Source organism: Monodelphis domestica, chromosome 4, assembly GCF_027887165.1.
Source record: "Monodelphis domestica isolate mMonDom1 chromosome 4, mMonDom1.pri, whole genome shotgun sequence".
Lineage (NCBI taxonomy): Eukaryota > Metazoa > Chordata > Mammalia > Didelphimorphia > Didelphidae > Monodelphis > Monodelphis domestica.
In genome coordinates this window covers 386,690,764-386,705,329 of record NC_077230.1, presented here as the reverse complement: position 1 = coordinate 386,705,329, position 14,566 = coordinate 386,690,764, and the positions used below count along the sequence as shown (strand labels likewise).

Sequence of the window (14,566 nt, the reverse complement as noted above, 5' to 3'; positions counted from 1 at the left end):
CTTCCCCACAATTGACACCACAAAGGGAGTAGAGAGGAGCTTTAGGGGGGGGTCCTTTTTTCCAGGCCCCTCACTTTTTTCTTCTCTCCAGCCTTCTCCAGAACTTGACTTCCCCAAGGCAGGTCAGAGCTGGGACAGAAGGTGGGGTGTCTTATGAAATCAGAGGATGAGAAGAGAGGGAGAAGGCTGAGGAAAACTGAAAGGAGAAAGGAAGTGGGAACTTTGAGAGGGAGACATGGGAAGTGGGAAGACATGGGAGAGGAAGAAAGGACAGAGTTAATCGGCAGAAAGTGAGGGAGAGCCCGAAAAAGGAGGGTTTGGGGAGACCGTGGGACTATGGGCTGCAAGGATCCCAGAGGATATCCATCTGGTCCACCCCACCGAAGTGAAGTGATTTCCCCAATCTCACAGACAGCCTAAACAAGAGTCCTGGCTTGATTCAGTCACCTTCATTGCCACAGGCTAGGGAGGCCGAAGGAAGGCACCACAAGTGGGGAGGATGGAGGGACTAGAGGGGAAGACCCAGTCCTACCAGAGGATGGAGTGTATGATGCATGCACAGCTCCACAGCCTTAGCCAGGACCAGAGGGGAGACTGGCCCGAGAGGAGAGCCAGCCCTCCAGGACCCGCCGCCTCTGCTTCTGGGCGGCAGGGGGCACTCGGAGCCGTGTGGCTCGGACAGCTCCCGGGCTTTCCTCCTCCGCTGCCGCCTCCTCCTCCCTTTTCTCCTCCTTTCCCTCCCCCACCCCCTCCTCCTCCTCCTCCTTCCAGCCTGGGGGCGGGCAGGGGGCGGAGGAGGAGGCGGAGGGGGAGGGGGAATGAGGGGCCCTGCGGCTTTCCCATCCCCAGGGACCGCTGCCTTTAAAAGCCTGCGGGGGAGCTCGATCTGGGGTCATCAGCTCTTGAGTGCAGCCTGGCGCAAAGGGAGACTCCGAGCTCTGAACCCAGGACATCCCGCTCCCAGTGCGGCGCAACTCTTCCACTTGCACGAGGTCGGCGTCCAACTCTCGTCGGAACAGGTACGGCCGGCCGCGGGGTTCCCGCTGCTGCTCCATCCCTGCGCATCCGGGCCTCCTGAGGACTTTGGATACCTCTACACTGGAGTGGTGGCCCGGGCTCTGTGCGTGCGTTTGAGCGTAGCTCTCCTCCAGGAGTGAGTGTGTGTGGGTAGGAGTGTGTGTGTATGTGTGTGTCGTTCCCTGCTAGGGAAAGGATCGATGGAGGGGTGATGCTGGGCGCCGTTGAGAGCTTATATTGGTGACCACGCGATGGCTGGCGGGGACCGCTGAGAGGGAACTGGAGCCTTTGGGTTGGTGGGGGGTGGATGCTTCGGGTGTAGCCTGAGGACCGCCGGCTCACCGGGAGAGACGGTGGTGTCTGCCAAGTTCAGACCTCGGGCTTTTCCCGCTACATTCAATCAGCGTCTGGGGGGTTGCCCGATGCTTGGCAAGACAGATTGTAGAAAGGGCGATGATCTACCCTCTCTCCCCCCAACGAGCGACTCGATTGGAGAAAGCTGTGGGAGAAAGGAACGGTAAAATAGAGTCAATTAGATGGCCTCAAAAGTCCCTTGGAGCTCCAGATTTTAGTGATTGTGAAGAATCGCGCAGTTTGGGCTCCTCGCGTGGTAGCCCTGCTGGAGGAAGGAATCAGACTCCGAGGGAACCTGACTTTCTTCCCTAAGGCTACCTTGGAGGGAGGGCCAAGCTGAACTCACTGTTAGAAGCAGCCTCCTCTCCCTCCTTCCTTCTTCCTCTCTCCTCCCTCCTCCTCCTCCTCCTCCCCCACCCCAAAAGCTGAATTTTTCAACCAGCCTCTAGGCATATTATTCCCAGAGGGAATTCCCAGAGGGACTGGGTCTCAGTTTCCTCATCTGTAAATCACTGAGGTTGGACAAGTGAATCTCTGACATTCTATGTGCCCAGGACCCTTTAGTCTGTAACAGTCTTTATCCTCAGAAAAAGTTGGAAATATAAGAATAACTGATATAGAGCATTTTTTACATATCCTTATTGGAGCCTTACAAACAACACTGTAATGTGAATACTTGAGACAGTACTCCTCTTTCACAGATAAAGAAACTGAGAATCAGATTGTTAGTGACCCAGGGCATCAAAATGTAGAGGTTGGGAAGACCTAAAACAAAGGTATTTCGTATCTAGTTAGCAAGAATGACTGCCTAAATTGATTCCATGGTAAAGATAGCAGTTTGGATGAGTTAACAGTTAATAAGAGATGGGTTAGAAATTGAGCCCAAGAGTCCTAACTCTGCTCTCTGGAGCAGCCAGAACTTTCAATATCTCAGTTCTTAGTATTGTCCTGTCCAGATAAATCTGAGATGAGTGGGTGGGGTAGATGAGATTCTTTGTTTACATTTTTTGGGGTGGAGAAAATGGAAAGTAACTAGTTGCTACATCGAACTAGTTTATGTCCCTGCAGCTACTTTTTCAGCATTTATTGATTGTTTCTGAAGAGCCATCCCTTGCAACAACAAAAAATTTAAAAGGAGAGAAAGCAACAAAATGACCAAAGGAAAAACACAATCTCTGCCTGTTAGTTTTTCTTGCCCTGCCTCCTACAATCTAAAATTTAGAGGAATAGGATTTAAATTTAGGGTGTTTCTAAGTGCTAGTCCAGGATTTACAGTGGAAAAGAACCTTAGATGTCATCTGAACCCCATTCATTGACAGATGAGGAAACTGAAGCCAGGGATGTTTCATAGTTTGGCAGATGGTTCTCCCTACAGAGACAGAATTGGAACCTGGGTCTTCTGACTGAATACAGGACTCTTTCCATTCTACCCTGATAGAATGTAAGCACTTTGAGAGAAGGGACTGTTTAATTTATTTATCTTTATGTTCCCAGCATCCAGTTCCTGACATACAATAATAGGTGCTTAATAAATAAGGGCTCCTTAAGAATTGGACTCAAGTTCTTTAATACTCTTAAGGATTGTAGAGAAGAGACAAGCTTCTTCCTTCCAATTGACATAATCTTCCCTCCTGACCATTTGATTGTCTTTTTTGATAGAATCAATACTAAATATTAATTCCTAGGCTAGGCAATTGGGGTTCTCATTTGCCCTGGATCACACAGCCAGGAAGTCTGAGGTCAGATTTGAATCCTGGATCTCCCATCTCTAGACCCAACTGTCAATCCCCTAAGCCACTTACCTAGTTGTCCTGACTGTCTTTTTTTTTTTTTATGCCTTAGGGGACTGAATGAATGGAAAAGAAACTGTAGTCAAAGAATGAGGGCTCTAGCTCTAGAACCCCTTTTGTGTTTCTCCATGACTCCCTCCCTCTTCCTGAACATTCCTGTCTTACCCTGTCCATGCTTTCTCCTTTCTCTTGCCAGGTCAGCCTTATAATCCTAAAAAGAAAACTCTCCCTCCTCCCTTTTTCCCTCTGGGAATTATTTTCCCCTCCCTCACCCTCCTTTTCTGTGCCTTCCCTTATCTTCCCACCTACCCAATCCTACCCCCTACACCATATTCTAAATGGCCAGAGGCCTGAAAGTGAACTTGGCAAAACCCTCTTTTAGGGTCAGGAGTTTTTTGAGTTTTTTGAGCCAGGGTGAGCTAAGGAAACAGCTTCTGCCACTGAATTCTCTCAGCCAGCCTTGTGCCAAATGGGATGGCCTGAGCTAGCTGGCATGGAGAAACCAGGTCAAGAGCAGGGTAATATAGTAGAATTTCATTCATTTCATTTGTGACAACTTTGGGTTGCATTTTAGCTCAGGAGATTTCTATTGAGGTATGGGTTTGGACTAGGTGTCCTCTGCCACTCTTCAGTTCCAGATTCCCTCCTCCTTCCCCAATTGCCCTACTCCCCATCAGCTTCTGAGGTTAATTGAGTATTCAACACACAACAATCCATCAGAGAGGGTTCCTGCCCAGTGGAAAGTCCTGGAACTGGAATCCAAAGATCTGGATTTGAATTCCTAGCTCCATGACAAATCCTTCCCTCTAAATTTTTGATTCCTCATGAGGAATCCAAGATGAGTAGACTGGGATAAAAAAGCTGGAGATGGAGATGGAGCTTGCTTAGTTTAGTTCTCCCATTTTATGATAGGTCAGCAAAGGCCAGGGAGACTTACATGCACACAGGCCATAAGTGACAGTTTTGGGTCCTCGGAGTTCCCTTTCACCACCTGACTTCCACTCTACCCCCAAGGGTTCTTCTGGGTCAAAATCATCAAGTTGTTAAAAATTCAGTCTTGGGACAGCTGGGTAGCTTAGTGGATTGAGAGTCAGACCTAGAGAAGGGGAGGTCCTAGGTTCAAATGTGGCCTCTGATACTTCCTAGCTGGATGATCCTGGGCAATACACAGTATTGATTCTAAGACAGAAGGTAAGAGTTAAAAATTCAGTTTCAGTTAGACCTATCCTGAATTGTTCAGGACTGGCTCCACAGTTGACTGATATCCATTTGTCTCTTCCAGTATCCAAACCTTGAAAATCATAAAACTATTGGTCCCTCCCCTCCAGCATTCTACAATTTGATTTTTCTTCCAGTGCCTACAAGATATGGTTTCTCTAGCTCCCTTTTTGCTCCTTGACTATTAGTTTGGCTGAGTTTTAGCCTCCCTCTTACAAGTAATGCATCTGACTTCCTTTCCTTCCTTATCCACATTCCTGGAGGTGCTAATAGGCAGTGAAGTGGCCAAAATGTAGACAGTCAGAGCAGGGCCTCCCAACCACCCTGGCCCCTGAGTAATTGGAAGTTGGCTTCTGCTTTTCATTAGAAGCAAAGGGGGTTAAGGATAGCTAGGTAGCACCAGGCCTAGAGATTATGAGAGGACATGGCTCAGATCTGGTGTCAGACACATCTTGGCTGTGTGACCCTGGACCAATCACTGAACTCCAATTGCCTAGCCCTTATCATTTTTTTGCCTTGGAATTAATACTTAGTATTGATTCTAAGATAGAAGATAGTTTTAAAAAAGCAAAAACAAAGGAGGTTTCAGCCAGGTAAATCTGGCTTGCCAAAAAGGTATATGTTAGGAAAGGGTAACTAGGTAGCAAAGTTGATAAAGCACTAGGTCTGGAGTTGAGAGGACCTGGATTCAAATCTAGCCTTAGTCACTTCCTAGCCTGGTCACTTGACCCAGTTTGCCTAGCTCTTGCTCTTCTGTCTTAGAGTTTCTGCTAAGACAGAAAGGGAAGTTTGTTATTTTTTAAGAGGTGTATGGTGGGGTGGGGGTGTCAACCAAGCTTTAGATGGGTAATCATATTACGGTCTCCCTCTTCCGTCACAAGAAACAGTATCAGGGTCAGTGTGGAGAGGCTGGGGTTCTGGTCTTGACTAATACTAACTGGATAGATAGATTTAAGGAAGGTGATAAACTCTGAGCTCCACCCCCAATTTTACAGAGAAGAAACTGAGGCCAATGGAGATTATGTGACTTGCCTAGGGTCATACTAAGGTATATGAAACTGGGGCAGGATATGGAATGCTCAGGTAGTCCAAGATTAGTTTTCTACCCACTTTACCTCCCCCATCTGAAGCTTGGGAAAGGAAGAGAGAACTCAGCCACAGGAATGCACACATCTGGAATTCCTTTTTTCCCCCTTGATCTTTAAACAGTTAGATGAGAAGGTTAATAAAAAATTGTGGGACCTTATCCTGCCATTCATTGTTCCTTTTGGCCAAGATCTTAAGACCACAGGATGATGCTGGGCTCACTCTCTGACTGTTAGCTGGCCATTGATGCCTGCTTATTTCCAACATCCATCCCCTCATGACTTGACTCAATGAATACATTTGCTCCTGAAACACTCAAGTTTTCCATGTTGCAGACTGTTGTTTGCATTTCTTTATGAACTTAGAGGAAAAACTTAAAAAGGGTTAGGGTTGGGGGAGAAGGGGGAAATGAAGAACAAGAAGTCAAACCAGATGTGTTTTTGTCTAACTGTAAGATGGTGGTTACAGCAGCCCAAGGAAAGCCAGCTTGTTTGCTGAATTCCAGTAACTTGAGTTCTGGCTTAACTCAAAATTGTAGTGTTCCTTTGGGATTGGCATCCTCCTCATTATTATTATTATCATCATCATTATTTCACATTCATTTGGGACCTCAGGGTCTGGGCATTGGATTTCCTGCTGGATCCCAGAGTTTCTAAGAGAATCAGGCAATGTCGGAAGGGTGGGATTTTCTAGGTCAAGAGGCTGAGAGGAGAGAGGCTAGAGAAGAGGGACCTTAAAGGTTATCTGGTTCAGACTTCTGTTGAGAAACAGAATTCCAAGTCTCTGCCCTTTATTCTATGCAAGGAATATTTTTGAGCCCCACCCAGCTCCTGTCTCCCTCCTGTGATTCAGCCTGACCCTCCCCTCTGCTCCTCCCCCCCCAAGGAGTCCAAATAGACCAAAGCATAGTTTATAGACAGGTGAATATTAATTTAGGAATAAGGAGGCTCACTTCATTGGATCCTAGGATCTTAAACTTAGAGCTGGCAGGGACCTTAGAGGTAAATCCAATCCCCCTCATTTTATGAATAAGGAAACTGAGACTCAGAGAGGTTTCATCATTCCCCCCCTGATCACATAGCTGGAAAATGTCTGACCAGCCCCCTATTCAGTACCGGTTTGATTCATTTGTTCAACAAGCATTTTTTGAACATTTCCTATGTGCTTAGTACACTGCCAGGTACATAGTGAATTCTTAAAAATAAATGCTCCTTAATGTCTTTGACTGGGCCCTGGGCCCCATGCACAAAGGGAAATAAAGATGAATGCAATTGTGCAACCCATGAGAAAAGCTCATATTTCTTTTTAAATCATCAAAGATTTCTTTTTCTCCCTCAGTGGAAAAGAAAAAAGAAACCCTCATAACAAATAGACATTGATTGGCTCCATCCAAAATTGTATATTACATTCTTTATCTTGAATCTATGCCCTTTCTGCCAGGAGGTAGAGAGCATGCTTCATTTCTTCTGAGATCATTGCATTGATCAATGTTCTTTAAGTCTTTCAAAATCATTTATTTTCAATGTTTTAATGATTTTAGTGTATAAGTTGTTTTCACAGTTCTTTTCACTGCATCAGTTCGTGCAAGTCTTCTCAAGTTTCTTTAAAAACATCCCTCTGATCATTTCTTACAACACAATATAGTGTTCCCTTTTAATCACATACTATGATTGCTCCAGCCACTCCCTGACTGGTGCACATTCATGTGGTTATTGGTTCTTTGCTGCTATGCAAAAAGATTTTTGAGCCTTTTCTTTCTCCTTGATCTTTTTGGGGGGAGATCCAGAAATTTCTGTTTCTCTGGAGTGAAGTCAAGTTTTTGAAGGCACGTGGCAGTATATCAATGGAATAGAGAAGGACCTGCTTGGATGTTTTGTTCAGCCTCAGAGCTAGACTTCCAGAGTAGAGAAACCCACTCCCTCCTGCATAAGGAGGGTAGGCACCTTCATAAACACTTTCTGGGATATAGTATTTTAGCTTTTTAGCATCTTTGATCATATCACCTATAAATAAGTGCCCTGACCCAGGAATGCCATTTCTAGTCTTAGAAATTAAAAAATAAAAATAAGGGCAGATACAGTTGAACAACTTTGGGAGTGTATTTTTCATCAAATGGTTTTCCAGAACGGAAACTCAAAGCTCTACATTTCTGTAGGGCTTTCTGGTTTATGGAAACCTCAGAGGCCATCCATCTGGTTCATCTTAACCCAGTCCTATGACAGATAATCTAGTCTCCTTTTGAACAACTTCAGTGCAATTCACTACATTCTCAAGCCCATTTTGGCCTCTCTGCAACTTTGTTCAGTGACTATTTCTTCTAGTTCTGCCTTGACCCAACAGAACCCATCCATTCTCTCTTCCTCCTAACAATCCTGCAAATACTTGAAGACGGGGTGATCTTGTCTTCAAGCAAAAGGTGCAGAGGTCACATGTATAGTGTTGAGGACTAAAACATTTTTAGTCCTCCTGGCTCTCTCCAGGATGCTTCCTAATGGAGAAAATCTCAGAGTCTGCTGAAGGTAAGTAGTAGTGATCCTCTGTGTACCATGCTTCCAGAGGAGGTGAAGGGTTCCCTAGGCAGTTCTTCAATTCAAATGATGTTTACTCAGGATACAAATAACTTTCAGTGGTATCAATCCAACAAGCATTTCTTTTCCCTCCTATGTCCCAGATCCTCTGGTGGACAAAAAGTAAAACAATCTCTACTCTAAAGGAACTTACAGTCTAGTGGTGGAGACAGCATATAACTATAAACAGACCAAATATGTGCTGACAACATTTTGAGAATCCCAAAGTATTTTTCTCCACAATGGCTCTCTTTTATCCCTATTTTCCAGCAGATGGAACAGTTACCAAAGACTCAAGGGAGCTTCCCACACCTGAAGACTCAGATAGGAGAGATGGGGCTTGAATCCACTTCCTTTGCTCTGTCCTGCCCCTCTCTCCCCCACACTCTTTACTTTTGTAAAGTACTTTACTTACCCTTTAGCTAAAAGTAATCCCTCTGGGGTAGCTAGGTGGCTCAGGACTGGAGATGGGAGGTCCTGGGTTCCTAGCTTTGTGACCCAGAGCAAGACACTTAACTCCAACTGCCTGGTCCTTACTGCTCTTCTGCCTTAGAACTGATGCAGTATCCATTATAAAACACAAGGAAAGGGCTAAAAAAAAAAGCAATCTCTCCCTCTCTCCTCATGTTCCTCTTGGTGCTTTGCCTCGACTTCCCTTCTGTACTGATCCCACTCTCCCTTGAATCATAAATAATGGTGCATGTTGGGTATTTGCCCTTATTAGGGGAGCTCTCAGATCAATTTCCCTGTATCATAGGTTCTGTGTACCTTTCCTCCACTGGATTAAATTTGAAACTGGATGAGCCCTCCCCAGCTTTGGAGCCTATTCAGTGCATAAACTATTGACTAGATGAATAGACAGCACACCTGGTCTAGGATTCAGCAGTCAAGTCTCCGCCTCCTTCCCTCCCAGGCTAATTGCCTGTTGGAATGTGCCACTTAAAGATGCCAGAAGTGGCCCGGGAGCGCTTCCAGAATGTACTTGGTGAGGGCAACATGGGATTGTTAGGCAGACTGCCTTTGCTTTGGAAGTCAAGAATGAGGCAGCTGCCAGGATATCTCCTGGGGTCAATGCAACAAGGCCTTCTTTTAGCCCATACTTCTGTATTCAGGTCCCATGTGGGGCAGCTGGATAGAGCTCCAGGCCTGGAGTCAGGAGGACCTGAATTCAAATCTGATCTTCCACATTCTTTAACTGGGTGACCCTGGGCAAGTCATTTAACCCCCTTTGCCTAACCCTGGCTGCTCTTCTGCCTTAGAGTTATTAGGACAGAAAGTAAGGATTTTTTTAAAAAGGAAACATTTATTCATCCTATGTGCCAGGTGCTGGAGAAACAACATGTGCATAGGTGAACTGGGGAAGGAAGACAAGAACAATTGGGAGAATCAGGAAAGGCCTACAGGGAAGTCTCTTGCTCAAGGTTACACAGAATATTAAACTTGGAATTTATTGTTTCCCCTAAGGAACAAAAGGACATGGTTTATATACTTAAGCAACAAATAAAATAAAGTATACTCAAAGCTTGTATTACCTGTTAAACATTTGGAAGCCAGAGAGAGAGATCTCCTAGTTCTTAGATTTCTTTCTTTTTCTTTTTACTTTTCCTTCTTTCTTCCTTCCTTCCGTCCTTCATCTTAGAATCAATACTGTATATTGGTTCCAAAGGATAAGAGTAGTAAGGGCTAGGTCTGAGTCCAGATTTGAACCCAGGACCTCCCATCTTTGAGTCTGAGTCTCCATCCACTAAGCCACTCAGCTGCCCCCTCCTTAGATTTTTAACAGTGTAATCTTGTTATTATTATTATTATTTTTAACTCTAACTTTGTCTTGATTAAGGCAGAAGAGTGGTAAGGGCTAGGCAAAGGTCAGATTTGAACCCAGGACCTCCCATCTCTAGGCCTGGCTCTCTCTCCACTGAGCCACAAAGCTGCCCCCACTTTATTATTTTTAAAAACATTTGCATCTTTGTTTTCTGTCCCTCTTTTGAGGGTCTGTTATCCTCGATATCTTTGAATCTTCCTGCTCTCTGCAGGGTCCTGTCCATGGTAGCCACTGAGACTCAGTGTGCTCAGGACATGGTCAAGCTGAGAGGATTAAGAAATGAATTCAAGTCCTGGCTCCCATTTACACCCTGAGTGATCCAGGACAAAGCACTCACAGGCTGAGAACTTCAGTTTCTTTGTGATCTACAGATAGCATCTCAGTCTCTTTCTGCCCTCAAGTCTATAGACTTCCTTCTTGGTTTGTTTCAATAAACATTTCAGCCAATGATAAATACTTATTAAGTGCCTCTACTAGGTGCCAGCTTAGGTGGCCCAGTGGAGTGCTGGGACTGGAGTCAGGAGGACTCCTCTTCCCAAGTTCAAATCTGGCCTCAGACACTTAGAGCTATGATCCTGTCGCTTAACCTTGTTTGCCTCAGTTTCCTCATCTGTAAAAATGAACTGGATAAGGAAATGGCAGCCACCCCCAGATCTTTGCCAAGAAAAGCCCAGGTGGGGTCACAAAGAGTCAGACAGAGGAACAACAATGAAAACAACAGCAGCTCTGTGCCAGGCATTGTGCTAAGTAAGTCTTCCTCCCAGTAAGTTCCCTGAGGGTGGGGACTCTAACATTTTGTTTTTGTAGCCCTTCCACCTGTGCCTGTGAGTAAAAATGAACAAATTCTTGTGGTGTTGGAGCTATGGGAATTGGTCTGACCATTCTGAAAGACATGGAATTGCTCTTAAAAAAACAAAACCTTTACCTTTACTAGGATTAATACCAAGTATCAGTTCAGAGGCAGAAGAGTAGTAAGGATTAAGGCAGGAGTGGTAAGGGCTAGGCAATGGGGGTTACGTGACTTGCCCAAGGTCACACATCTAGGAAGTCTCTGAATCTAGATTTGAACCCAGGACTTCCTGTCTCTTCCTGTCACTGAGCCACCTGATTACTCCAAAACATTGGAATTGTTCTAGAAAAGATGACAAAAATGGCCATACTTGGAGAATCATCATTAGCAAAAAGAAACATCCCATATATGTAGCCCAGCAACTGGAGCACTGCTGAGTAGTAATACTTGAGTACATATTTGTTGCATTAGATCATTTAAATAATTTTAATCATTTGACTTGCTGTTCAGTTATTTTCAGCCAACTCTTCATGACCCTATTGGGGATTTTCTTGGCGAGGACACTGTATTGTTTTGCCATTTCCTTCTCCAGCTCATTTTACAGATGAGGAAACTGAGGCAAGCAGGGTACAGTGACTTGCCCAGGGTCACACAACTAGGAAGTGTCCGAGGCCAGCTTTAAATTCAGGAAGATGCGTCTTCTTGATTCCAAGTGCTCTACCCACCATGCTACCTATCTGCCCCATTCACATTTATATTGTATGTTAAAGGTTGCATAGAAGGAGCTAGGTAGCATAGTGAATAGAGAACATCAGGCCTGGAATTAGGAGGTCCTGGGTTCAGATACTTCCTAGCTGTGTGACCCTGGGCAAGTCACTCAACTCCAATTCATGTCCCTTGCTGCTCTTTTTTTTTTAAACCCTCATCTTTTGTCTTAGAATCAATGCTATATATTGGTCCCAAGGCAGAAGAGAAGGGCTAGGCAATGGGGGTGAAGTGACTTCCCCAGGGTCACCTGGCTTGAAAGTGTCTGAGGTCAGATTTGAACCCAGGACATTATGATCTTTACAATAACCCATGTAAAACAAGTGCTTTTATCATCCTCATTTTGTTGATGAAGACTGAGACAGTCTACCTAGGTGTGAAGCAGGATTCGAATTGAGATCACTCTGTTTTATCCCTCTGTACCAGGGATGGCAAAAAAATGAGTGGTACAAAAACAGGTGGCAGGCTGGACTCCAGCCCTGCCGTCATTCACTGTGCTTGTGGTTCATGAATATTATCTTTTGGAACAAGGAAGCACAACAAGGTCCAGACAATGCTGGGGGAACTTCAGCTAGAGTTCCCAGACTCCATCAGTAAGTTCTTCCTTGTCTCCTCAGTGATAACACTGAGGGGTGTTTTCTATGAAAAAGAAGAATCCAGTCTATCAACATGGCTGAACCTGGGCAACCTTCAAGCCAAGCATAGTGGGGCCCTGGGACCTTGGTCTGAGAGGGCTCTGAGGGTCTTCTGGTCCAACCCCCTCCCAGCCAACTGAGGTGCACAGTTCACACTAGTAAATAGCAGAGATGGGACTGGAACTCAGATCTTTGGGGGATGGATTTAGTTCCCTTTTCACTGTGTCCCTCATTGCCCAATGTTAGAGGGTCAAAGATGACCCAAAGACTCCATGGTAGGCTGGTTGGCAAAGATGATATGAAGATGCTTGTACTCTTAGCTTTCTACCCCCAAAGGTCAGGGGTATGTCCTCTAGACCTACAAGTCCCTTGGGTGGGGGCTCTGCCACCATGATCTTGGTGGCATCCTTTTTTCCCTCATCTGTAAAATGGATAGAATAATGACTTTTCCTCATCTGTAAAATGGATAGAATAATGACTTTTCCTCATCTGTAAAATGGGTAGAATAATGACTTTTCCTCATCTGTAAGATGGCTATAATAATGATGTGTTGCTTGGACAGTGGGAAACAGGATCTTTCTAAATTTTGAGTCTCAGAAGACCTTGGTGGAGAGGCAACTTAGTATAATGGATAGGACACAGCCACTTTTTTTTTGGAAAATTTTATTCAATTTTTAATATTTTTCCATGGTTCCATGATTCATATTCTTTACCTACCCCCCCCACCTGTCTCCCATAGCCAACAAGCAATTCCTCTGGGTTTTATTGTGTCATTGATCCAGACCTATTTCCATATTATTGATATTTACACTAGGGTGATCATCCCCCATCATATCCCCATTAACCCATGTGATCAAGCAGTTGTTTTTCTTCTGGGTTTCTGCTCCCACAGTTCTTCCTCCGGATGTGGATAGCATCTTTCTCATAAGTCCCTCAGAATTGTCCTGGATCACTGCATTGCTGCTAGTAGAGAGGTCCATTACATTTGATTGTGCCACAGTGTATCCATCTCGGTGCACAATGTTCTAGGATCCTATGATCCAGTGGGGATCATTGGGGATGAACTAACTCCATGATCCTTTCTAGGTCTAGAAAAAGGTTTCAAATCCCAGCTCTTTTACTGACTGGTCTATAAGCTATTTTGCCCTTCCACAGTTCTCCTGCCAAGGAATCTTTACATAGACCCTAAGAGACAAAAACTTATTCATATTCTTTTGGAGGAGGCAAGGAAAGAATTTTTAGTCTAGAGGTTGCAACAATATGACTTTTAAATTAATCCCAAATCCAGTGGTGATAGGGAACAGCCAACCTGTCTAAAGAGGATCACACTGGCAATTACCAATTTAAAAAATTGTTTTAAGAATTCTGCCTTGGAACTGATACTTAGTACTGATTCTAAGGCAGAAGGTAAGGTTTAAAAAAAAAAAGATCAAACAAAATTCCTGTTCCCTCCTTTGTAAGATGACTTTGGATTAGATGACTTCTGTGGTCTTTGTCTCTCAGAGCTATTAGAAGGAAAGACAAATCACCAGAGGCAGGATAGTATCCTCTAAGAATTCATTTAAACTCTTTTTACTGTATTGTTCTAGGGCCAGGTAAAGCTATGGGATGGCAAGGGCAAGGAAAAGGGTAGGGGTACAAATGGGGATGAGTGGCTGATGTTAGAGTGGAGCCTACATGACATGGTCCTTACCTTCCTTCCTAGAATCAATACTATGTGCAGGTTCCAAGGGAGAAGAGCAAAAGGGCCAGGCAATGGGAGTTAAGTGACTTGTCCAAGGTGTCATACAACTAGAGCAGATTTGAACCCAGGACCTTCTGTCTCTAGACCTGGCTCTCAATCCACTGAGCCACCTTTAGAGAGATTGATTGGAGAGTGATTCTCAAGGATTAAACTGCCTAATCCACCAACCTAATCTCCCTTCATCAGTAGCAGTAGATGCTGTGAGGTTCTCTGTTTGGAGGTCTGAGCAGGGAGGGGGAAGGGAGTGTTATGCTCTTCATAAACCATCCATTTAGATAATTGGAGCCCAGAAAAACCTCAACGGCAACAAAGTTCCCTGAATCAGCTGAATAATTGCCCTTACTCTTACTCAGGCTTTATCTCTGGTTCCCAGGGCAGAGAGAAAACACCACAACATCAGCCTGCTTTCGAAATAAACTTGGCCCCAAACCTTGGCTGGCGCAGCAGCTTCCTCTTTCTGAACTGAATCCCTGAGCTTCTAGCAACTGCTTCCCTCTATCTGAGGAAGCTGCTTCCCTTCCTCCTTTGTGGTCACACCTTTCAAGCAATCAAATATCTCCTAGCCTGGCCCTCATCCAGCCTGGGAAGGTTCAAGCTGGGGTGGTGTCAATACGTGGGCCCAGGAGCCATTCCAAGCAGTGTCTTGTTCTTCACTCCCAGGCTGCTGGATCCCACTTTAGTTCTTGGTCTTGGGGGTAGTGGGATGAGGGTAGAGGAAGGAGAGGACATGGAAGAACCCAAGTAATAACACATTAACTCTTGGGCTCAGGGGTGGAGA

General features: G+C 44.9%; 1 protein-coding gene across 1 annotated transcript in view; it reads left to right on the top strand.

Moving 5' to 3' along the window:
* The first annotated feature begins 805 nt into the window (after positions 1–805).
* Positions 806–14,566, top strand: part of ALPL (alkaline phosphatase, biomineralization associated) — a 57,762-nt gene continuing 44,001 nt past the window's right edge. Inside the window, exon 1 of the mRNA XM_007491229.3 lies at positions 806–1,019. The gene's annotated coding sequence lies outside the window, so the exon portion shown is untranslated. The remainder of the gene's footprint in view (positions 1,020–14,566) is intronic.